The sequence below is a fragment of the Bos javanicus genome, chromosome 2 (genome assembly GCF_032452875.1).
Source record: "Bos javanicus breed banteng chromosome 2, ARS-OSU_banteng_1.0, whole genome shotgun sequence".
Lineage (NCBI taxonomy): Eukaryota > Metazoa > Chordata > Mammalia > Artiodactyla > Bovidae > Bos > Bos javanicus.
Genome location: NC_083869.1, coordinates 48078617 through 48104343, shown reverse-complemented (window position 1 = coordinate 48104343; position 25727 = coordinate 48078617). Strand labels below are relative to the sequence as shown.

Genomic DNA, 25727 nt, shown 5'->3' with positions numbered 1-25727 from the left:
TGCTGCATCTTCAGTAGAAAAAGAATTTTGCAAAGAATTGGACATGACTTAGCAGCTGCACAACACAACAACCAGGACACGTGAAAAAACTTTTTGATTGAGTCCTGGTAATCATTACCAGAGAGCCTAATACAGCACAAAGCATCAAGTCCTGCTGATTACTAGAGTAGGCATTACCATTATTCCACTATACCCCTCAAGAAATGGTCTCTGCTGAATAGCCAGGAACTGTTGAGCTCATAATCAGTATGCAACAAATACTCACAAAAGATAAGTGAACCTATGTGATCTTGCCAAGGACTAACTAAAACAATGGGTGACATAGTTTAATTCTATCAAATAAGTTAGTTTCAAAAATGGGTTCCCAATTTTAGGAATGAACTAAATTGCTATATTATTGTTATAATACAATTGTATTCTCAAAAATAAAAAAAACCTTTTAAAAGTTAATTATTTTAGCTTTATAATCATTAATATTAAACCATTATATGTGATAATATAGTTTATAGTTTAATGCTAGAATTGTTCTAGCTTGGTGTTGGTCAAAGTAGGGAACACATGACAAAAAAAGATTTTAACTTTTTTTATTCTTTTTCACAAAGAGGACATCTCCCCAGGTCAGCTAAAATACTTTTTGGTCATAAGTAGTTTATATAAGGTAAACATGGTATTTAAGTTATTTTAACAGCTTTTTTGAGCCATAGATTACATCAAATAATTCACCCAGTAAAAGTGTATGATTCAGTGATTTTTTAATGTACTCACAGAATAGTACAATAATCAGCACAATTTTTAGAGTGTTTAAATTACCCTCCCCAAGAAAGGGTAATCACTAAGTACCCATTAGTGAAGTTGCTCAGTCGTGTCCGACTCTTTGCAACCCCATAGACTGTAGCCTACCAGGCTCATCTGTCCATGGGATTTTCCAGGCAAGAGTACTGGAGTGGGTTGCCATTTCTATCTCCAGAAGACCTTCCCGACCCAGGGATCAAACCCGAGTCTCCCACATTGTAGGCAGACGCTTTACCATCTGAGCCACCAGTGGTTACACCCTATTCTCCCCCACCCTCCAGCTGTAAGAAATCACTAATTTACTCTTTTTTTCCCCCTATAGACTTGCTTATTTTGGACATTTCATACAAGTGAAATCATGTAATATAATATACTATGTGGTCTTCTGTGGCTGAATTCTTCCATTTAAGATCATGCTTGCCCATGTTATATTATGTATCCTAATTTCATTCCTTTTGTTGGTGAATAATATTTTAGTATATGGATATACCACATTTTGTTTGTCCATCCATCAGTTGATGGACATGTGGATTGTCCCTTATTAGATGCATGATTTTATCTTTTCACTTTCTTGATGGTATTCTTTACAACAAAGAAGTTCCTAATTTTGGTAGAGTCTCTTTTTTTTTTTTTTCCTTTTATCACTTGTGCTTTTGGTTTCGTATCTAAAGAAGGATTTGTTGTTCCAAGGTTACAAAGCCTTATTTCTGTGTTTTCTATTAAGAGCTTTATAATTTTATCTCTTAAATCAAAATCTGTTGTCCACTTGAGTAAATGTTTGTGTATGATATATGGAATTAGTTCACTCTTTTCTTTTTCATATGGATATTTGATTGCACTCAGCATCCTTTATTGAAAAGACCTTTCTTTATCCATTAAATGGCCTTAGAATCCTTGTCAAAGACCAGTTAACCGTAAGTATGAGGGTTTATTTCTTGACTCTTAGATGTGTTCCATTAGTCCACACATGTATCCTTATGCCAATACCACGTTATTTGCCTTCTAAGTGTAGGTTTCTGGCTTTGGTCTTCTTTCCCAAGATAATTTTGGTTATTTGTGCATTTCCACGTGAATCCTAATCAGCTTGTCAATTCAGCAGATTTTGATAGACTTTTTCTAGGGATTGGATTTATTCTGTAGATAATTTCAAGAATATTACTGTTACTGTATTAATAATATTAAGCTTTTTGATTCAGAAGTATGGCATGTTCTTCAACTTAATTAGGTTTCTTTACTATCTTAAAATAATATTTTATAGTTTTAAAATTTAGAGCTTAAGTCTTAACACTTTTTAGAAGTTGATTCATAAATATTTTCTTTTCATGCTTTTGTAAATGGAATTGTTTTCTTAATTTTACCTTCAGATTATTTGTTGCTAGTGTATTGATGTACATTGAGTTTTATCCTGGTGTCTTATTGAATTCATTTATAGTTCTAATAGTTTTTATAGTTGGTTCCTTAGGATTTTATATATAAAATCATGCCCTGTGTAAATAAAGATCAACTTACTTTTTCCTTTCAAATCTGGCTGTCTTTTCAGTCTTCCTTTTTTTTTTCTCTCTCTTTTTCTTTCCTAGTTGCTCTAGTTAGAAACTCTAGTGAGGCGCCCCTCATGCTTCAGATGGTAAAGAATCTGCTTGCAATGCAGGAGACCTGGTTTTGATCCTTGGGTTGTGAAGATCCCTTGGAGAAGGGAATGGCTGCCCACTCCAGTATTCTTGCTTCGAGAATTCCATGGACACAGGAACGTGGCGGGTACAGAGCATGGGGTTGCAAAGAGTTGGACATGACTGAGCAACTAACACACACACAAACACAGAAACTCTAGTTTCACATTGAATACAAGTGGCAAGATATCCCTGATTTAGGGAGAAAGAATGTAGTCTCTCTCATCATTATGTATAATAACTGTGGATTTTTCATAGATTCCCTTTATAAAGTTAAGGGTTTCCCTTCTATTTCTAGTTTGTTTAGTGCAATGTTTAAATTGTTGAATTAAAAGTACTCATTAATCCAATTTTACATTGGATTTAACGTTTTGTATTTAGAATCCACATCATATGGAGACTCCAGTAACTAAAATCTCTTTCATTTATGTTATCAGCTCTTCTGCTGCAGCTGCTGCTAAGTTACTCAGTTGTGTCCGACTCTGTGCGACCCCATAGATGGCAGCCCACCAGGCTCCCCCGTCCCTGGGATTCTCCAGGCAAGAACATTGGAGTGGGTTGCCATTTCCTTCTCCAATGCATGAAAAGTGAAAAGTGAAAGTGAAATAGCTCAGTCGTGTCCGACTCTTAGGGACCACACGGACTGTAGCCTACCAGGCTCCTCCATCCATGGGATTTTCCAGGCAAGAGTACTGGAGTGGGGTGCCATTGCCTTCTCCGATCAGCTCTTCTACTCTCTATTAAATAGTTCTACTTTCCAGTTGTATGAATTTGGACAATTTTAACTTCTGTGTACCTGAGTTTCCTCATCTGCAACCCTGGATTTGATTGATTTCATTACCTACCTTTCATTACCTACCTTACCTTAAAGAAAGACTGAACTATTTACAGGTAGAGCATTTAGGATAGCTGCTGGTCCCATTGTAAACATAATATTTTAGTTTTTATTAAGGATATGCATAATTAATAAATGAATTAATCTCAGTACATTTTTTTTACATGTATAGCTTACTTAGAAGAGATTTGAGAAAATAACATTTATTTCAAAGCTTTATTTTTAATCTCTTGGATTTTTTTCACAGTGATAAATACCTGTCTTAGTAGAAAAATATTCAAGCAAGCTTATCTGAGTATTCATGTCTAGCACTTACAAAATCAGATGATGTAAGACTCAGAAACCCTTGTTTAATATTTGGAAAGTTGTTGTTTCATTTGTAGGTATGTCTCACCTGTTCCTAGAGATGACCTTGGTTCTTCAGATAATGCTTCTTTTACATAGCTATGTACTATGTCTGAAAAGTCCTGAGATCCATCTTCCTGATTTTAATATTTAATTATTTAGCTAGAACATGAATGAATAGCTATGAAAAGCAGCACATCTTGCCATGAGAGACTGGATTCATTAAGGACATCTTAAAATTTAAAGAACTTTTGTTTTTGTTTTTTTTTTCTACTTGAGTGGGTTGTCATTCCTTTCTCCAGGGGACCTTCCTGACCCAGGGATCAAACCTGTGTCTCTTACATCTCCTGCATTGGCAGACGGGCTCTTTGCCACTAGCACCACCATAGGAGTGAAAGTTGCTCAGTTGTGTCTGACTCTGGGACCCCATGGACTGTAGGCTGCCAGGCTCCTCTGTCCATGGAATTCTCCTGGCTAGAATACTGGAGTGGGTAGATGTTCCCTTCTCCAGGGGATCTTCTCAACCCAGGGATTGAACTCAGGTCTCCCGCATTACAAGCATATTCCTTACTATCTGGGCCACCAGGGAAGCCCACGAATACTGGAATAGGGATACCTATCCCTTCTCCAGGGGATCTTCCCAACCCAGGCGTTAAACTGGGGTCTCCTGCACTGCCCCCAAAAAATCTTTTTGTGTTCTGAGAATTACTTCGATGTAAATTGAAAGGAGACAGATAAAATGTTTTGTTATCTCCTGTTGTTATGAGTTAGACAGAAAGAGCCAAGACATTTCAAGATGACATTCTTAGGATTTCTTTGGAATCAGCTGAGAGCATCATTTTATGCATGTGAATTTCCTTACCGTAGGGAAAATCATGAAATATAATTTAATTTATAAAATTTAAATACCATCTTTAAATTACTCTTTTAACTATCTAGAGAAATTTTTAATTTAATTGATTCCCCCCACTTTTGATAGGAAATAAATTTTAGCACAAGCAACCATTTGAGTACAACTCCTAATACAGGTGTGAAATTAATATAAAGACTCTAAGTATTGAAAATAGGTATGAAGTTCTTGTGTTGAAGCAGTTTCCTTTCTCTTTAGACCCACACTAACTTTATTAAACCCCAACATCATTTTCTAGTTATCTAGTACAAAAAAGATTAGAAATGATACCTAAATATAAAGGTATGTAAAGGTATTTGGATGGAAAAAGGAAAAATCTGTAGTTAAAAGGGAATCTTAAAAAAATGAGAGACACAATGGTATTATGACAATGTATCATATTAGGTAGACTGGAATCATTCAATAAACTTAAAATTATTCTGTATCTTTCTATTTAACAAGGGAGGAATATGTATGACATTATAGAATATTTTTCTTCACAACTGGTTAATTTTTTTTTTAAAGTTTGATATCGGAAGAGGTAAATATTCATTATTTAGAAATGATTTATTTTCTTCAGTTTTCCTAAGATTAGCTTGATGAAAATAATACATACCTTTACCTATTTTCTTGCCTATATCATAAACTGTGCTATGTTAGACTCAAAATGTGAAGTAAATGGTCAATAATTATGTTAAATGTAGTCCATATGAAAGCGGTTTTTGTAAAATCTCAAGTGTTATATAGAGTTAATTCTTGGCCATTTTTATCACCTTTAAGACCGTCTCTTCAAGAAGAATAGGTGAATATTAGAGGTCATATATGAGCCAAATGATTTGGCCAAAGGTAGAATCCACTAAGGGTGGGACAGGTGGAGGTGGGCAATGGTGAGTTAGGTGGGGTGTTATTGTTGCTGTTTAGTTGCTTGGTCATGTCTGATTCTTTGCAACCATATGGACTGAAGCATGCCAAGCTTCCCTGCCCTTCACCATCTCCTGGTGTTTGCTCAAGCTCATGTCTGTCGAGTCGGTGATACCATCCAACCATCTCATCCTCTGTCATTCCCTTCTCCTCCTGCCTGCAGTCTTTCCCAGCATCAGGGTCTTTTCTAATTAGTCGATCTTTGCCAAAGTATTGGAGCTTCAGCTTCAGCATTAGTTCATCCAATAAATATTGAGGGTTGATTTCCTTTAGGATTGACTGGTTTAATCTTCTTGCTGTCCAAGGGACTCTCAAGAGTCTTCTCCAACACCACAGCACAAAAGCATCACTTCTTCAGTGCTCAGCCATCTTTATGATCCAACTCACATCCATACATGACTACTGGAAAAACCATAGCTTTGACTATGCAAACCTTTGTCTGCCAAGTAATGTCTGCTTTTTAATCTGCTGTCTAGATTTGTCATAGCTTTTCTTCCAAGGAGCAAGCTTCTTTTAATTTCATGGCTGAAGTCATCGTCTGCAGTAATTTTGGAGCCCAAGAAAATAAAGTCTGTCACTGTTTCCATTGTTTCCCCATCTATTTGCCATGAAGTGATGGGACCAGATGCCAAGATCTTAGAAAATTAGAGATACCAAGGGAATATTTCATGCAAAGATGGGCACAATAAAGGACAAAAACTGTATGGGTGGGGTGTGGTTGTAGCTAAGAACATGCAACTATATGGTCTCATCAAGTGCCATTCTTCTCCTTAGCTCTTAACTTCCATTCCTAGTTTTTAAAAGTCTTTCTCCTGTTTATGACATATATGCTGCTGCTAAGTCGCATCAGTCATGTCCGACTCTGTGCGACCCCATAGGTGGCAGCCCACCAGGCTCCTCTGTCTCTGGGATTCTCCAGGCAAGAATACTGGAGTGGGTTGCCATTTCCTTCTCCTTATGACATATATGGGTATATAATATATATTTAGTAAAACACTGTGGATATATTAGAAAATGAGGAGTTTGAGCTTCATAGTGTGGGAAGCTTTTCAGATTAGGAATATTAACTGAGTAGACTTACTGTATTTTAGGAAAATGACTTGGTAACATGAATTGGCATGGGGAGTTTAGAAATAAGAAAACTCAGAAAGCTGTTATAATCCAAATGAGAGATGAAGTTATGGGACTTGGAAAGGGACAGAATGTTATAAAAGGAACAGAATGTTGAAGAGGTATAAGTTAAACACTGTTTGGTGATTGCTGATTGATGACTACTTATATTGGGGACCTTGTAACCTTGTAAAAAGGATAGGAATTAGAGGTATTTCTGGGGTTTCTATCATAAAAGTTTGATTCATTAACCATGAAAAGTGAAAGTTCCTCAGTCATGTCTGACTCTTTGCGACCCCTTGGACTATACAGTCCATGGAAATCTCTAGGCCAGAATTCTGGAGTGAGTAGTCTTTCCCTTCTCCAGGGGATCTTCCCAACCCAGGGATCGATCCCAGGTCTCCCGCATTGCAGGCGGATTCTTTACTAGCTCAGTCACAAAGGAAGCCCAAGAATACTGGAGTGGGTAGCCTATCCCTTCTCCAGTGGATCTTTACAGCCCAGGAATGGAACCGGGGTCTCCTTCATTGCAGGTGGATTCTTTACTAATTAAGCTATCAGGGAACCCCATTAACTATGATGTAGAGCAATTAAAAAGTAGGATTGAGAATGGATAAAATGGGTTGAGTCTCAAATGTATTCATTGTGTGTTGACTGTGATATCCACTTAGAAATGTCCCCACAGACAAATGGTAGTAAGCTATTTCCAACATTATCTGTTATTCACATATGAGAAGTGAGATCTAAGGAACATGTAGATATGAGCTGACGTCATTAAATAGATAAAATCTCCAAAAGAGCTATCCATATAGGAAGAAGACTGCTGAGAACTGAAACGTGGGAGAACAATAGAAAATTAGGCATTAAAAGGGGATTCAATAAAGGAAATAGAATAGAACACTAAGAAAAGCAGGAACTCAGAATAAAAGATCCAACAAGAGCAAAGATAGATACTTAAATGATGAAATTTAAAACAAATGTTCATAGTGATTTAAAAAAAAAAAAACAACTCATTTTAGAGTAGTATCTATTTTTTAATTACTGCAAAAGTTTTAAAAGATAGAAAGTGACAAATAAGTGTCCCTCTCCCCACTGTGTTCTTCCCCGGATTATTAAATTTTTAATTTCTCCTACATCTTGCTAATCATTTTTCTTGCATATACTGAAAGATCCCATGATCTTTGTTTTCTGAATGTTGAACTTTAAGCCAACTTTTTCACCCTCCTCTTCTTTCATCAAGAGGCTCTTAGTTTTTCGCTTTCTTCCATAAGGGTGGTGTCATTTGCATATCTGACGTTATTGATATTTCTTCCGGCAATCTTGATTCCAGCTTATGCTTCATCCAGCACATAATGACGTTTCACATTATGTACTCTGCATATAAGTTAAATAAGCAGGGTGACAGTATACAGCCTTAATGTACTCCTTTCCCAGTTTGGAACCAGTTGTTCCATATCCAGTTCTAACTGTTGCTTCTTGACCTGCATACAGATTTCTCAGGAGGCAGGTCAGGTGATCTGGTATTCCCATCTCTTTCAGAATTTTCCACAGTTTATTGTGATCCACACAGTCAAAGGCTTTGGCATAGTCAATGAAGAAAAAATAGATGTTTTTCTGGAACTCTCTTTCTTCTTCTATAATCCAGCAGATGTTGGCAATTTGATCTCTGGTTCTTCTGCCTTTTCTAAATCCAGATTGAACATATGGAAGTTCACGGTTCATGTACTGTTGAAGCCTGGCTTGGAGGATTTTCAGCATTACTTTGCTAGTATGTGAGATGAGTGCCATTGTGTGGTAGTATCAACATTATTTGGCATTGCCTTTCTTTGGGATTGGAATGAAAACTGATGTTTTCCAGTCCTGTGGCCACTGCTGACTTTTCCAAATTTGCTGGCATATTGAGTGCATCACTTTCACAGCCTCATCTTTTAGGATTTGAAATAGCTCAGCTGGCATTCCATCACTTCCACTAGCTTTGTTTGTAGTTAGTGTTGCTTCCTAAGGCCCACTTGACTTTTCATCCCAGGATGTCTGGCTCTAGGTGAGTGATCACACCATTGTGGTTATCTGGGTCAGGTCATGAAGATCTTTTTTGTATAGTTCTTCTGTGTATTTTTGCCACCTCTTCTTACTATCTTCTGCTTCTGTTAGGTCCATACCATGTCTGTCCTTTATTGTGCCCGTCTTTGCATGACCTGTTCCCTTGGTATCTCTAATTTTCTTGAAGAGATCTCTAGTCTTTTCCATTCTATTGTTTTCCTCTATTTCTTTGCATTCTTTTTCCCTTAGTTTATATTTAAATAGAAGTTGACAGTCTATTATCCAATATGACTGAATGATGGGTAGTAGTCACATGTACAACACATTCCTTACTCCGGAAAGCATATCGGAATGCACTTAACTAAAAGAGAAAGGAATATAGCTTACAGTTTAATGATAATATTAAATATTCCTTGAATTAAAAATCAATTTAAAATTGCATATTTCAGTATTTAATTATTAATAATAAATTACTCTGACTCCTTGAGAAACGACTTTAAAAACCATGTCAACGTTATGTTTCTTTACATGTATATAATAAAATACATACATTTTTGACCCTTACAGTAGATCTATATTTGGGGTAAAAAAGGCCCTGGTATCCTGAAGGCCAATAACAAGCATTTGTCTGTCCAGTGTCAGATGTTAATTAGGGTTTGAACAGAAACTGAGTCCCAAGTTTCTTGTTTTATGGGCCTGTCCTTTTTCCTTCATACCACATATCCCTGCATAGACTGAAAGTGACTATCAGCAGCAAAAATATAGTATATAAATTTTCATATACACACACACACTCAGATACTTAGTTCAAGTATATGCATGTATTATCTGTGAGTCACTCTTTAAATATCTGAAAACTGTTCTACCAGCAACAGATATCTGAAGCTTCACTTCCACGTCTGTCTTAGACAAACCTTAAGTCGCTTACTCAGTCGTGTCCGACTCTTTGCAACCCCGTGGACTGTAGCCCACCAGGCTCCTCTGTTCATGGGATTCTCCAGGCAAGAATACTGGAGTGGGTTGCCATTTCCTTCTCCAGGCGATCTTCCCAACCCAGGGATCGAACCCAGGTCTCCCACATTGCAGGCAGATGCTTTAACCTCTGAGCCACCAGGGAAGCCCTAGAAGAACCTTAGTTAAAGTTAATAGGTTTCATGTGTATGAAGTGTTTGCACTTATTCAGTATACTAGCACAATTTCTGTTTCTTTAAGAAGAAAAAAAATCTGGCTTCTCATTGAATACTTCTGTCAGCACAACGGTAAATTTTGGCAGTTTTGATCTTATAAGCATTGAAGGTTTAGCTCTGTATTTTTTAGTCTATCAATTTCATATTGCTTTTTGTCTTTTTTTTTTTAAACTTTATATAATTGTATTAGTTTTGCCAAATATCAAAATGAATCCGCCACAGGTATACATGTGTTCCCCATCCTGAACCCTCCTCCCTCCTCCCTCCCCATACCATCCCCCTGGGTCGTCCCAGTGCACCAGCCCCAAGCATCCAGTATCGTGCATCGAACCTGGACTGGCATCTCGTTTCATACATGATATTTTACATGTTTCAATGCCATTCTCCCAAATCTTCCCACCCTCTCCCTCTCCCACAAAGTCCATAAGACTGTTCTATACATCAGTGTCTCTTTTGCTGTCTCGTACACAGGGTTATTGTTACCATCTTTCTAAATTCCATATATATGCGTTACTATACTGTATTGGTGTTTTTCCTTCTGGCTTACTTCACTCTGTATAATAGGCTCCAGTTTCATCCACCTCATTAGAACTGATTAAAATGCATTCTTTTTAATGGCTGAGTAATACTCCACAGCTTTCTTATCCATTCATCTGCTGATGGACATCTAGGTTGCTTCCATGTCCTGGCTATTATAAACAGTGCTGCGATGAACATTGGGGTACATGTGTCTCTTTCCCTTCTGGTTTCCTCAGTGTGTATGCCCAGCAGTGGGATTGCTGGATCATAAGGCAGTTCTATTTCCAGTTTTTTAAGAAATCTCCACACTGTTCTCCATAGTGGCTGTAGTAGTTTGCATTCCCACCAACAGTGTAAGAGGGTTCCCTTTTCTCCACACCCTCTCCAGCATTTATTATTTGTAGACTTTTGGATCGCAGCCATTCTGACTGGCGTGAAATGGTACCTCATAGTGGTTTTGATTTGCATTTCTCTGATAATGAGTGATGTTGAGCATCTTTTCATGTGTTTGTTAGCCCTCTGTATGTCTTCTTTGTCATTTTTATAATGATCTCCAAAATGCCTTTATACATCCAATCCAAATTTTAAAGATACTACAGTTCAGGACAATTAAAAGCAGCACAGAACTATTAGCAGTCCTGAATAAGAAAACAGAAGCTATTGCTGAAGGAAACTTAAGGAATTTCCTAACCAAAATACTCAGATCATAGTGTTATGTCTTAAAAAATAAGCTCAATGGAAATACAGATGACATATTGAACAAGGAAGGTTTTCACTGTATTGAAAACGTCACGATCATTATGAAAAAGGAACATTTTGTTAGTAATAAGTTTTAAGAATTTGGCAATTTATGAAAATGTTGAAATTTGGAGGAAGAACTCATTCTACACCTTAGCTTTTTTGTTTTGTCGCTGTACACTATAAAAATTTATAATTCAGGTAATATAAATATATTTTACTAAATAATTGACTAGACAAATGCAGAATTTGTTTTTTTTTTTATATTTAATTAATAAAGTTAAAGTTGCTCAGTTGCATCCAAACTTTTGCCACCCCGTGGACTGTAGCCCACCAGGCTCCTCTGTCCATGGGATTCTCCAGGCAAGAATACTGGAGTGGGTTGCCATTTCCTTCTCCAGGGAATCTTCCCAACCCAGGGATTGAACCCAGGTCTCCTGCATTGCAGGCAGACACTTTAACCTCTGAGCCACCAGGGAAGCCTTATAATTAATAAGGGACTTTAAATTCCTTTTTCTTTCTTACTAATTTCCATCTTTAGAATATTTAAACATAATTTAACAGCCTTCTGAAATTTGGACTATGTCCCCAGTTGACGCTTTCAAAAAGTTTTAACTTCTGTTGTTGAAATTATGTGATTCAAATAGTTGTCAAATTTAAGAAATTTTGTGACACTGCAGACATTTGGTGGCTCCTATAGGCTTTGAAATAGCTCTGCTATATGGGTAGAGGAAAGTCTGCTCCATGGATCTAGAAGCAAAGTCTCTGGGAACACTTAGGGAAATAATATTTTCAAAAGGGAAAGTAACTCAGTCGTGTCCAATTCTTTGCGACCCCATGGACTATATAGTCCATGGAATTCTCCAGGCCAGAATACTGGAGTAGGTAGCCTTTCCCTTCTCTGGGGGATCTTTCCAACCCAGGATCGAACCCAGGTCTCCTGCATTGCCGGTGGAGTCTTTACCAGCTGAGTCACAAGGGAAGCCCAATAGTTTCAAAGCCCATGCATTATTTTCTGAAAGAAAATTTTACTTACTATCTTGAAAAAAATGTAATACACTATTTTGAGAAAATGTTAGTATGTTTTAGGTAAATTGATTAAATAAACTTTTGGTTTATTTTTGGTCTTTTGGTTTTTCACAACTCTCAACTCTTCCTCTGTAGTACATTAGAAACACTGTACTTCTGGAAACTGACACAGTAGAGCAATGATCCTGTACATCGCAAAATGCATCTAGAGTATCATCTTTTATAATACAGTGCAGTAAGTGATTAGGTCAGTGAAACCATGCAAAATTAGTTTCAATATATTGTTTCCTAGGGTTTCCCTGGTGGTGGTGGTTTAGTCGCTAAGTTGTGTCCGACTCTTTGCGACCCCATGGACTGTAGCCCATCAGGCTCCTCTGTCCATAGGATTTTCCACACAAGAGTACTGGAATAGATTGCCGTTTCCTTCTCCAGGGGAATCTTCCCAACCCAGGAATCGAACCCAGGTCTCCTGCATTGCAGGCAGATTCTTTACCGATTGAACTATGTTTCCCTGGTAGCTCAGTGGTAAAGAATCCACCTGCTATGCAAGAGACACAGGTTTGATCCCTGGGTTGGAAAGATCCCCTGGAGGAGGGCATGCACCCCACTCCAGTATTCTTGCCTGGAGAATCCCATGGACAGAGGAGCTTCCTGGGCTACAGTCCATAGGGTCACAAGAGTTGGATACAACTTAGCAACTAAACAGCAACAACAAATATTGTTTCCTATAACGGGTGTTTCTGTTACCATACAAACATCTAGATATAAGCATGTAGAAAATTTTCATCAAAATTCATCAAATTTGAAACTTATAAGCCATGTGATATAATCAGAATTCAGTCTGGGAACCCAAGGAATCTATCTCACAGATCAGATAAATTATACTGAAAAAGTTGACTTCTGATCAGGTGAGACAGGCATGTGTATTAAGATACTGTACAAGGAGGAAATGGTTAACTATATCTCCAATCAGATTTCCCAAGGATGAACCTGCCACACTGCAGACCTTGATTTACTATCTAGCTTTTGCTTATGTAGTGTGCTCCAGAGTAGCAACAAGGATTTACTCACTTAATGATAGTTAATTATTCTCCTGGGAAAGGTTGGGAAGACCAGCTAATGTGTAATATATTTTAGAAAGCTTGCCAAAAGTGATTAGAGTTAAAATAGTTTGGGCAGTTATTAAGGGAAGCTTCACTTACCTGAAAACTGCATTCATCCGTAATATCTTATTTCTTCATAATAAGAGATGAATGAGGAGTTCTTTGTCATAAAATGTGGTTACAGAGGCCATTCAAAAGGACTTATTTTGTTCCTGTTTTTAAAGAGGATTTATGAGTCAAGTTATATTATCAACTAATTAGAGTGATCACTTGTCCATATTCTAAAATAGAAATTAATTAGAGCTTATTAGGTGAAAGGACTATTGATTTTAGTGTCTTTAAAAAACATGAAACTCTAAGCTTTTTTAGTTTAGGAACTATCTTGTGGTCGTCTTTATACTGTCAACATCTAGATACCTTGTTTGACATATGGTGAGTGTTCTATAATTCTTTCATAAAAAATAGCCTTCATATGTATGTAAGATAGAAAATCTACTTTGACTTAGTTGTATGGGTATTTTGTTTCTAATATAGCTTTCTGTTATAGCTGTTTATTATAAAGGACTGTGTTTAGATTCTTAGAAGTGAGTTTCTTAGCAGTGGAGAGTCTCAGGCTTAGCCCCCTGCATTTTCTCATTCAACAGATCTGGGATGAAGCAGAGGAATCCACTTTTATTAATAAGCATTATGGGTTATTTTACAGGTACTAGTTGGGCCATGCTGAGAGACACTGCACCCAAACCTGTACCCAGTTCACATCTGAGCTGCCACAGCCATTCTCTCTTCTTTCTCCAGTTTGTATCAAACTTGATCTTTCTGTTTCAAGTATATATTGATATTATTTTTACCCCAGTTTCCTGTAATATTGTATTTTGCAAAATGTAGATCCTGAACCACCAGCATCAATGTTGGCTGGGTGATTTCATAAAGTATTGCCAGGAAAAATTATCAGTCATGTTCATAGTTGTTAGAACATAAAATCTAATTCTAGCAAGCATCTACCATAGTGCCCAGCTCCTAAAGTAGCCACAAAATATCTGTTGAGTGAATAGATAAAAGAGAGGAAGGATGTTAGAAGAATTAAAAGATCTACTTGTTTCTCTGTTGCCCAACCTGCAGTTGTTTAGGGATTTTTTTTTTTTTTAATATGGAATAAGGGGCATAAAATATTAGAAAAGATTTAAGAAATCAATAAACATGGACATCGGTGATCCTGTCACAATAAGGGCAAATACTCTCTTTGACAGCTAAGGTCACCTCTGTAATTACAACACAGGTACTAACTTTTCTTTTAAACCAGAAGAGATTCCAACTTTTATAAGAATAAATTTGTATTATCAAGAAAAGTTATATTATTATTAAAAGTTTATTCTGTTAAGAATATAGGAAAATGTATAATGTGTACTTAGAAAAATTCCCTTAAATATTTTGAAGGATGAATAGATAATTTTTAATTATCTGGAAATTATTTTTAATTCTCTGTGTTTTAATTATCTGGAAAAATGTCCTTTTAGTTTTTAAGTTCTTAATGGTTCCAGATTACTGAGATGTTATTATATCTTTTCAGCATGATGACCTCTTCACTTAAGGCATCTATGTGTGTATGTATGTGTGTGTGTTTGTTCTTTTGGGGTTTGGTTCACTAATAACTACTTTGGATATTGTCATCTTAGAGTTAAAAAGCTTTCAGTAATGACCTTTGTATTATTTTGGAGGAAAGAAATTTGAAGTCAGACTTGAACTATGATTCCTCCTATGTGACCTCTCCAACTTTGTTTCCTCACTGAATGGGAATAATGCTTGCTGCATAGATCTAGTATGGATATTAAATGAGATAATTCACTGAGAACAATGCCTTGCACATTGAAAGTTCTCAGTAAACTATTTTTAGAAGACTAGAAAAAGAATTTTATGTGTATTATCGTAGTTTTTTCAAGATCTGTTCCTTCATATTTTTCAAAGTCTACTGTTCAAAAACTGGAATGAAAATAAAATCTACATAGACAATGCATATATTATCGTCTGTTGCTTTTACCTCTTATTGTAAACAAAAGCTCTCTAGGCTTTGAATAGGAATGGGTCTTCACTGAAGTGCATCCGTATGATAATTCTAAAATGTAAAAATGAACTGCTTTTTTAATATTGGATAAGCATAAAAGTCAAAGTATTGCCTAAAAAGGAATACTCATACATCTTTTCCCGTCTTGTATAACACAAAAATAGCTAACTGCTTTTAGGGGACTTCCCTGGTGGTTCCGTGGTTAAGACTCCATGTTTCCAATTACAGGGACTGGGGGTTTGATCCCTGGTCAGAGAACTAAGATCCCACATGCCACATGGCACAGCCAAAATATATATATATATATTTAGAGGATGACTAAGCATGAGACATGGACAAGGCCATGGCACCCCGCTCCAGTACTCTTGCCTGGAGAATCCCATGGTCGGAGGAGCCTGATAGGCTGCAGTCCATGGGGTCGCTGAGAGTCAGACACGACTGAGCAACTTCACTTTCACTTTTCACTTTCATGCATTGGAGAAGGAAATGGCAACCCACTCCAGTATTCTTGCCTGGAGAATCCCAGGGATGGCGGAGCCTGGTAGGCTGCCATCTGTGGGCTCGCACAGAGTAGGACACAACTGAAGCGACTTAGCAGCAGCAGCAGCTACTGTGTCCTTCTTTCTTTTATAGGCGTATGCATATATTTACATAAGAATACTTATTCATTTACTTATAATGAATGAAACAGTGAACCTTTATCTGAAGGATGTCTTAGTAATATAACATACCTTACATATTCATATCCTATCATTACTGCATAGAAATAACTTGATGGCCCATTATTAACAAATTTTTTATTGGAAAGTGGGGATATTGATAGACTATACCATGATGTTACTTTAAAATTAAAATGAACTGTTAATTTTTCAGAAAACATAATTTGGAGAGATTACACAGTCATTTATAAAAGAAATCAAAAAGTTCACCTCTGCTATTCCTGAGGGCCAATAGTAGTTTAATTTGTTTCTTCATCTTTTGAAGAGCATATGTGTTTTTAAGACAATCTTTGTATGAATTTCTCTTGGGGTAATTAAATGTTATTTTCAGTTCAGTTCAGTTGCTCAGTTGTCTCTGACTCTGCGACCCCATGGACTGCAGCACGCCAGGCCTCCCTGTCCATCACCAACTCCCGGAGTTTACTCAAACTCATGTCCATTGAGTCAGTGATGCCATCCAGCCATCTCATCCTCTGTCATCCCCTTCTCAGAATATATATATATTTTTGTATTTCAAGAGATATGATTTTGTAGTTTACCTTAAAAACCTTATACTTACTAATTATATCATTTCAAATAAGTTATTCTCAGTAGAATACTAAGGTATGAATCTGCCCTTGTTTATCCCCAAGTTTTAATTTTCATTTGGATAAACTTCCTACTTGACATTTCTACCTTTACTTCGTTTTCTTCTTTGTTCTTCTTGTCATTTTGGTTGTCAAATAGAGAAAATAATATGTAAATGTAAAACCAAACTATTTAGAGAAAAAAGGCAAGTTAGACTATTTTTAACTTATTTTGAAAAGATAAATAATTGTCTCAAAATTCATATTATATTAGGAAAATTTATTTGCAAAGCAAGGTTAATAGGAGACATATCCAAATTACCATGAATGTTGCAAAAAAATATTCCTCTAAGAGTATTCTGGAAAATGTAGAAAACATTTTTCCACTAAATAGCTATGTATCATCCAATCTTTGAACAAAATTTGACTTTGATTACTATTTAACATGCCCAGCTCTTGTCTATATTAATGTTAGATAGATAGATCTGTAGATAGACAGACAGACATGTAAATACTTAAATTTATATTTTTACATTCTTAACACTTTGTTAAAACAAGAAAGATATATAGTAATCTTCATTTGAAAGTCTTTTTTGTAAAATATATCACCAAGTTTTGCTTTTTAACCCTGTCTTAAGCTCCCTCTGTTAAGAGGAATATACTCTTAACACTGTGTGCAGTGATAACTAATATAGTTCTTGGAGTGTATTGCTTTATGATTATTATTTTCTTTCATATTACTTTATGTTCATTATTTTGGTTTTTTTTTTTTTTTTTTTGCTCTTTTCCCTTTATTTTTACTGATGTTTTGAAATTCATTTTTCAGTTCATTTCTATTTCCTTTTCTGCCTTGTTAATATGGAAATAATGTGCTTTTTTATTTTAATACTCACTATCTGACATGCATTTCCCCACAGGTATTCACTGTATTCCCTCTCTTAGATGAAGGCTTTAGAATGTTTTAATTTCTCATTCCATTCCCCATTACCAAAAGAGGCCTTTAGGGTGCTTTTACTTCCCTTTCCTTTCAGTTCAGTTCAGTTGCTCGGTCGTGTCCGACTCTTTGCAACTACATGAAACTGCAGCACACCAGGCCTCCCTGTCCATCACCAACTCCCGGAGTTTACTCAAACTCATGTCCATTGAGTCAGTGATGCCATCCAACCATCTCATCCTCTGTTTCCCCATCTATTTGCCATGAAGAGATGGGACCAGATGCCATAATCTTAGTTTTCTGAATGTTGAGTTTTAAGCCAACTTTTTCACTGTCCTCTTTCCCTTTCATCAAAAGGCTCTTTAGTTCTTCTTCCTTTTCTTTCCTTTACTCCCTCCCTTCCAACTCCAATTCTGTTTTGCTTCCAACTCCTTTTTGCTGAAATAGTTCAATACTTTGAGTTCCAGATTTATTATATTTTTCCCTTGTCATATGTCTCCTTTGTTTTAAGAACCCTTACTTTATAGTTACATTGCTTTATAGTTAAACCCTTTACTTTATAGTTAAATTCCCAGTCAGATAATCATTATCCATTTAGTTTTATATATATAGTAGGGCTGTTGCACTTACCTTGAAATTTCTATTCTGATTCATATGTTGTTTGGTTCAAGTACCTTTTTGGATATTTTCATTAGATGTTTTAAAGGAGTGGTATTATCTCTTATGGTGTATATCCACAATTCTTTGTGCTAATCTGCTTGATGTATGAAAAACTTGTTTGGGCATAGACTTGTTTGTTGACAGTCTATTTTTCTGTCCTCAGTATCCTCTAGTTTAAAGCACTGCAGATAAGAAAACCACAGTCTGATTCTTCTTCTTTGCTAAATAACTTGTTCTTTCTTTCTTGAAATTTGTAATATATTCCTTTATTCATTATAATGTAGAAACTTTATCAAAATATGTTTAACTATATCCTTTACTTTGATTAATCTACCTAGAACTTAGCTCTTTCGTTCACAAACTCAGTTTCTTCAAACTAGGGAACTTTACTTGCATTATTTCTTCATTCTTAACCTCCATCTGTATTTTTTTCTGGTTTTATTTTTCTTCTGATATTCCTTACGTGATATTTCTCTTGGAATTATTTTTCAAGTCTGTTTTTCCTAAATATTTCTCTCTCTGTATGTTTGCTCTATATCTTGACATATTTCTTCCATTTAATCTTACAGTAATAATTCTAGGCACAACAGGTACATACTTCATTTCAGTTCTTCTATTTCTAAGAAGAATTTATCCTGGTGAAATATACGTTCCTTAAAATGTATAATCTTACTCATTTTTGAGTTGTTACGAAATATTGGCTGTATTCCCCATGTTGTACAGTATATTCTTATAGCTTAATTTATACATTATAGTTTGTACCTTTTACTCCCTTACCCTTACATGCCCCTTCCCCCTTTCCTCTCCCCACCAAAAACCACTAGTTTGTTCTCTATTTTTAAATTTAAGTCAGGTTTCTAAATTCCAGGGTATGTTTTAAAGCTGAGTATCTTTATGTACTGTGTGTGTTAGTTGCTTAGTTATAGCTGACTCTTTGTCAACCTGTGGACTGTAGCTCACCAGGCTCCTCTGTCCATGAGGATTCTCCAGGCAAGAATACTGGAGTGGGTTGCCATTCCCTTCTCCAGGGGATCTTCCTGACACAGGGATCTTTATCTTTTACTTTGTTAATGTTTTTTTCTTTATCCTCTAGCAATTCCAGTCTACTATGACCTAATAACTTAGTGCTTCGCTGATCTCAGGGCCTGTTTGCTTTTTCTTTCTCTGTTTATTGGAGCCCCTTGTGTATATTATTATCTCCTTTTGCTTAATAATGTCTCTGTGCAACCTTTGAGTGAGTGATGAGAGGCCTAACATTGTCTGCTCTGTGATCTTTAAATATACAGACTGGCAAGCTTATTCACCATTTCTTGAGGCAACAGAAGAATTATTTGGGTTAAAGTCCTCCTAAGGAATAGAGAGTAACTTGGACCATCTTTATGTTTGCTTAGAAGATCTTCCACAAACATCAGCCAGAACTCCTAGGACTACACACATTGATCTATACTTACTTTCAGCAAAGGCCAAGATTTCTCAAACTGAGAGTTTTGGTGAGACCCTCTGGCCTGTCAGCTACAGCTTCTCCAGGCTCTGTCAGTCTCAGAAGGGAACAAAATTGGGTACTTGATCCTTCCTTCTGGAATCTCAGCACGTCATATGTCTTGCACATTTTCTGAGCTATCTCATCACCAACCTGGTGCTCATCAGAGGGAGGATATCTTGAATTGGAAGATAAAAGGCACAAGGGACACCTTCTCAGGTGGCCACTTTCTTAGCAAGTTAAGTGGAAATAATCTATGAAACTTTAAATTTCATCTTTTCTAGAAAACTATAGAATGATAGTCTTAGATGTCCTCTGGTTGTGATATTTTGGTTTACAAGTAAAGAACCTGAGACAAGAAACTATATTCTGAATTTTAGTATGTTCAGATCAAATTTGTAACTTGGAAGCTGGATGGAAAGACTGGTCCAAGACAAATTACAACTAGAAAAAGGAGAAATAGAAAGTTTAGCTAAAAGAAGAAAAAATTAGTGAAATTTGATACTGACAAAACTTACAAATGAACAAGTTAAACAAAATGTAATAAGACAGTTGTCTCTTTCTGGGTACATTTTTTATGACCATCACCAGGAACTTGATGTCTCCTTCCAGAAAATCTTTGGTCCTGTAACTCAATTTCTCCCTTACTGAAAAGAAGGCAATAAGGCATTCATTGAATCAGTAGATTTACTTGTCTAAAATGTGACGTTTTATCTGGTTGTTTGTAAAGGCAGTAACTAAATCAGACAAGCTATCTTTAAGATGAAATCTTAATTTAGTTAGTGAACATTAATTGCTCAGTTGTATCCTACTCTTTGCAACCCCATGGACTGTATCTCACCAGGCTCTTCTGTCCATGGAATTCTCCAGGCAAGAATTACTTAAGTGAGGAGCCATTCCCTTCTCCTAGGAATCTTCGGGTCTCCTGCATTGCAGGTAAATTCTTTACCATCTGAGATACCATGGAAGTCCCTCTGCTCTCCATAGATCTTTACATCGCCCCTAACTTGTTGCATTTGTGATGATCTTCCCTTCTTGGGCATCCTTCTTTTCCATTTTTGCCTGTTAAAATCTTACCTGTCCTTCAGGGTCAATTCTAAAATTCCATCGTGTACAGTATGATGGATGAAACTGTGTATTAATATCAGAATGTGAATTATAAATTGTCAGAATATTGACTAAAAAAGAAACCTATATCTCAATAAACAACAGTAACAAAGACAATGCTAGTAAAATGTAGTGGGGAAAAAAAAAGTAGAGCCAGGAGTGATTTCCTATGTGAGAGGTACCCTACTAAAGCCTCCTACACAATGTCACATGAGTTCTAAAACTTATATGTATTTTTACACATTTTTTTTTCTGTAGGCAATCCTATAAGATATTCTTACTATTCTAATTTTACAAATGTTAAAACTGAGGCACTTAATAGGTAAAGACATTTGTTGACAGTCACATTCAAATCCAGGCAGTCTAACCAGAGACTTAAATTTGTGTCACAATATAGGAGAAAATAGATATTCATCAAGTAATTTTATTTAATTCATTACAAATAAGTCTTAGTTTAAAAATTGCATGTCCACATAAACTTTTAGAATGTAGCATATAGCTAAATGGCTTGACCTATACCAATGTGGATTTCCACAGGACTGGAAAAGGTCAGTTTTCATTCCAATCTCAAAGAAAGGCAATGCCAAAGAATGCTCAAACTACCGCACAATTGCTCTCATCTCACATGCTAGCAAAGTAATGCTCAAAATTCTCCAAGCAACAGTACGTGAGCTGTGAACTTCCAGATGTTCAAGCTGGATTTAGAAAAGGCAGAGGAACCAGAGATCAAATTGCCAACATCGTTGGATCATAGAAAAAGCAAGAGACTTTCAGAAAAACATTTACTTTGTGCTTTATTGATTACACCAAAGCCTTTGACTGTGTAGATCACAACTGTGGAAAATTCTTAACAAGATGGGAATACCAGACTACCTTACCTGCCTCCTGAGAAACCTGTATGCAGGACAAGAAGCAACAGTTAGAACCGGCCATGAAACAACAGCCTAGTTTCAAATCAGGAAAGGAATACATGAAGGCTATATACTGTCACCCTGCTTATTTAACTTATATGCAGAGTACATCATGTGAAATGCCGAGCTGGATGAAGCACAAGGTGGAATCAAGATTGCAGGGAGAAATATCAATAACCTCAGATACACAGGTGACACCACCCTTATGGCAGAAAGTGAAGAAGAACTGAAGAGCCTCTTGATGAAAGGGAAAGAGGAGAGTGAAAAAGCTGGCTTAAAACTCAACATTCAAAATAATGAAGATCATGGCATCCATTCCCATCACTTCATGGCAAATAGATGGGGAAACAATGGAAACAGTGAAAGACTTTATTTTTGGGGGCTCTAAAATCACTGCAGATGGTGATTGCAGCCATGAAATTAAAAGACGCTTACTCCTTGGAAGGAAGGTTATGACCAACCTAGAGAGCATATTGAAAAGCAGAGACATTACTTTGCTGACAAAGGTCCATCTAGTCAAGGCTATGGTTTTTCCAGTGGTCGTGTATGGATGTGAGAGTTGGGACTATAAGGAAGGCCAAATGCCAAAGAATTGATGCTTTTGAACTGTGTTGTTGGGGAAGACTCTTGAGAGTCCCTTGGACTGCTAGGAGATCCAAGTCCATCCTAAAGGAAATCAGTCCTGAATATAGAGGAAGGACTGATGCTGAAACTGAAACTCCAGTACTTTGGCCACCTAATGAGAAGAACTGACTCCTTGGAGAAGACCCTAATGCTGGGAAAGAGTGAAGGCTGGAGGAGAAGGGGATGACAGAGAGTGAGGTGGTTGGATGGCATCGCCAACACAATGGACATGAGTTTGCGCAAGCTCCAGGAGTTGGTGATAGACAGGGAAGCCTGGCGGGCTGCAGTCCATGGGGTCTCGAAGAGTCAGACACAACTGAGTGACCAACTGAACTGATACCAATATAGAAGAATGTTGTCTAAGGAAATATAATGGGAAAATTGGTATTTCAAGGGATTCTTTGGTAGCATAATATGAGGTGGGAGGTTAGAAAATTGTCACAGTAACCTAACCAAAAATATTATGACTTTTCTCTAATTGAGCAATAGGAAAGCAAAGGGGAATTTGAATGTTTGACATATAGAAGGTGAACATATGTATTTGACATTTGAATGGATATGGAGCATAAAAGAGAGAGAGGACACATAATTCAAATCCCCCCAGTTTTCTGTCTGTAGAACCCTACAAGATAAACACTTGTTGAAGAACCGGTAAAACATCAGGTTTTGAAATTCTAAAATCTATTTACCTTAGAAGAATGATTAAGATGCTATTTCCTATTTATAGAATGAGATAGTTGATTAGGAATAATAGCTCAAAATCTTTTCTTGGTCTATATTTATCTAAATCAGAGTTATCTAAAACTTGAATTTTAAAATGCTGTGTTGTCCAAAATGCTTTTTTTGTAATGCATTTAAAACTAAGAAGGAGTATAAAGCATATCTTAACATATTGTGAAAGTCTGTGGAAATGTCTTAACTAGTTTGAACTTTATTTTGCCTAAAGCATTTTAAATTGAAAAATCACTTAAAATTTTCATCAGAATTAATTGTAAAATATTTTTTGTAATGTCAAATTAGGTGAATGTATTTATGAAATAGTTTTGCAAAGCCTCCTCAAAAGTGTTTCAACGTGTACAGCAAAACAGAGGAAGGAAATAGCACTTTACTGTTGATGCCTATTGAGTATCCTCAGAGTAAGAGATCTTCAGATCCTAACATTTGGAGATCCTCCTACAAATAGTACGTCTTAATTCTCAGTCAAGCCCACAGTTGACAAGCCTTACCCAGACATCTCTTTTGGTGTTTCATCCTTAATGTGAGTGAATGTCCAATAGTGCGTTCCAAAAGTTGTCCAGTAATTTAAGAAAAGCCTCTAGCATGAAAAATGTAAGTCTAAACAGAGGAAACTGACCAAAGGTAGCCAAGTAATTAAAATACAAAAGTAAAAAGAAAAGAAACATACATAAGATAGGGTAAGACAAACTATCCTCAAAGCGCTAAGAGAAAATACGAAGTGAAGTAAAAGTCGCTCAGTCATGTCTGACTCTTTGTGACCCCATGGACTATACAGTCCATGGAACTCTCCAGGCAAGAATACTGGAGTGGGTAGTCTTGCCCTTCTCCAGGGGATCTTCCCAACCCAGGGATTGAACCCAGGTCCTCCTGCGTTGCAGGTGGATTCTTTACCAGCTGAGCTACATAGGAAACAAGAGAAACATGGAGCCCATTAAAAAATATGGAGTCCATTAAATAAGAAAATAGAAAATCCGTTAAGCAAGATGCTGTTTAAATTTTTTAATTAGAAAAGGCAGAGCTTTTAAACTTAAAATACTATAATATAAATAAAATTTAATTTTAAATTTAAATAGGCTGAGAAAAAGCTTGGAGAGCTCCTAGAAAAGAGAACAAGAAGCAGAGAGATAAAAAAAACAAATGGCAGAAAAAACATGATATTCACATCTTAACCCAGGAGGCCTATAATATTATAAATAAGATTTCCATAAAATAACAGAAAAATTAGAAAAAGAAATTATCAATGAAATAATATTACTCAGTTTTATATATGTCTGAACTAAATGATATATGCCTTCACACTGAAAAAGCTCGCTGAATATCTAGCACATTTAATGAAAAATGCTCACACCATACAGAATCATCTCAAGATTTCAGCATACCAAGGATAGAGAAAACAACGGGAAGAGCTTCCCAAGGGCAGAGAATGGGGATAGTTCACATCCAAAGGAGTATAAATGGCATTAGACTTCTGACAAGTACACTGTGAAACAATTTCTTCCAAGTTTTAAGGATAACAGTTTCATTATTTAGAATTTTATCCCCAGACAAATCAAGTATGATGGTAGAATAGAATGAGTACTCCCTCCAACACCCTAAAAAATACCTTCCATGGACTGATTTCTAGGAAATTACTACAGAATGTGATTATGCTAGATGGTTAAGTAAAGTATGAAGGAAGAAGACACAGACAACTGAAAATAAAGGATCCCAGTCAGGAAAGGGATAAAGAAAAGTGTCAGCATGGGTGCTGTTCAGCAAAACTGAAGGAAGGAACTCCCCCAGGAGACAAAGGAAAGTGATATATTTGAGCATATAGAAAAAGTATTCGTATACATGTTGCAGGGATGTTGGAGGAGTACATAATAATTGTATTAAGTCCTAGAAACCTACGTTGGTGAAAAAGAGAGGAAATTATTAACTCCACTAGAAAAAAATAGGCATGGACCTAGTTCAGTTTTTGGCCTATAAGTGTTTATAAGTCATGATACATAAATATTAGCTAGTCAGTTAACCCAAAATTATAATTTTGGCATCAGCGATGTGTAGAAATGCGAGATAAGTGTATAGAAGAGTTGGCATCATATATATGATGGCGAGTCAACCAATACTGTTTAAAATTGATAAATGAGTAAATATCATAAGAATAAGAATATTATTTAGAAGTTCATAGATTAATCCCAAAGGAAAAAGCCAGAAGAATTGAGGACAATTGCCTCTGGGGACATAGAGTAGAAAGGTATGTGGCAGAAGAGTACTATTTTTCACTATAAGTCTTTTAATATTATTTTACTTCATAAGCTACATGCCTATGTTACCTTGATAAAAGTTAAATCAATTTAAAAAAATATAATATCCTCTTTTTTGTGAAAGTAAGAGTTAATTGTGCATTCTTTTGGCACTTTGTCGAACATAATACACATTTAAAGGCAACAAAAAAAAGTCTTTAATTGAATGCCTGTTTTATCTCAGTTTTCTAATTTCTTGACATTCAATTGTTCATAATATTCCTTATAACCCATTTTATTTTTGTGAGGTTGGTAGTGATTCCCCTCTTCTATTCCTGATTTAACTTAACAGTACTTTAGTTGAATCATTTATTTTGGTGCATTCTGTTTACATTATTTTTTTCTCTATTTTCTGATTTTCATTGCAATATCTTATTTGACTTATTGACTGTTTAAGAATGCATCATTTAATTTCCACATATTTGTGAATTTCCATGTGCATTTTAGAATGATAGATTAGTGTTGTTGG

General features: G+C 36.1%; 1 long non-coding RNA gene across 3 annotated transcripts in view; it reads left to right on the top strand.

The window, feature by feature from the left end:
• LOC133260289 (uncharacterized) overlaps positions 1 to 25727 on the top strand; it is a 218390-nt gene that overhangs the window by 105501 nt on the left and 87162 nt on the right. The window contains exon 1 of one of the 3 annotated variants that reach the window (XR_009740728.1): positions 10705 to 13969. The exons of the other annotated variants lie outside the window; for them this stretch is intronic. This is a non-coding gene — a long non-coding RNA (uncharacterized LOC133260289). Of the gene's footprint in view, positions 1 to 10704; positions 13970 to 25727 lie in introns of those variants that run through there. 3 annotated transcript variants of the gene reach the window in all.